Raw genomic sequence first — 1,251 nt, 5'->3', positions numbered from 1 at the left:
ATTCTCCAATAACAACACGTTTTTATATTGTGATTATTAATGGTCTAAGTTTCTATAGTTATTGTCATTTCAGTTATCCTACCTGTCGTGTCCGATGACCAGTGTACCCTTGACCTGCGAGCCTGGGTCGGCACAACTGGCTGGACACAGGTGGGGTAGGTAGTCGGACAGGTGGGTAATAGCAGCGGGTTGGAGTCAGGAGATTTTAAAGCGTATTGATTACACAAAAAGTTTATTTTACTTACACCACAGAAGATTGTAGTGTAGGAAGGAAGTTGTGGTTGCGCGGTGTAGAAAGAGAAGTTGATTTATTCAGCTCAGCGTGCAGATATTTTTGTTGCACAGATTACAAACTGTGTGGTGCAGATTTTAAGCAAAGCATACAGGTAACTTTGGTCTGAAGACTTTCGTGAGCTCTTGACGAGAACGGATGAGCCGGCAAAAACGAATACACCTGAAAACTTTTACCGTCAGAGGGGAGAGGTCAGCGACTGGCCAAATCGCTGAGTTAACCTCTAGGGCGTGTACAGAATTCTCCGCTGAAGGCGGAAATCTTTCCAAAGTTATAGCTTGCAGGGTGGCCTATTACAACACGCCAGGCATGAATAGTTACAGGACTGCCAATCATGACTGTGAACAGACTCTGTGTGTTCTTAGGTTTCATGCAAGATTGACTGCGCATGTGTTTTACATTTAAGTTGGGGGAGGTTGGATACGGAACTATAATGACGAAATATGTTATGTTAGCCTTTGACCTTTTTGCCATCGGCATTTGAAACCAAAGATTTTTCTTTGACACTACCCTCCTTCACCCCTGGGATCTCCCTTTTGGCCCAGATCCAGCTGTAGCTTTTCTTTGACTCACCTCACCTCTAGCTTTTTGTGGTCTGAGATACTTTATCTGGAGCAGAGGAGGAAATGGGGGCTTCCTGTGCAAGGTCTGAGGAAGCTGAAGGCCCTGGCAGACGTGAAACTGAGGGTGCTGACAGACATGCAGCTCCCTGCTCTAACTCATAGCACTTTACAGAAAGTGCCATGAGTTAGAGTGATGCCTCCCCCTCCCACCCTCCTGACCCAATAGACATTCACTGTTGGGTGGAGGTGGGAATCAAGCTCTACTTTGGTGCCAATCCGGGAGAAGCTGGATGTCTGCAGCCTCTCTCCCCTAGCCCTGCTTCCCCTCCCAAGCTCCAGTGCTGCCTGCAGGATGGAAGGGAGTTCTGGACTGGGGTTTGCCCAGCCTGAGCTGGA

Source organism: Crocodylus porosus, unplaced genomic scaffold (assembly GCF_001723895.1).
Source record: "Crocodylus porosus isolate Cpor-Errol unplaced genomic scaffold, CroPor_comp1, whole genome shotgun sequence".
In the NCBI taxonomy this organism is placed as follows: domain Eukaryota; kingdom Metazoa; phylum Chordata; order Crocodylia; family Crocodylidae; genus Crocodylus; species Crocodylus porosus.
Note: the sequence above shows the minus strand (reverse complement) of the source record.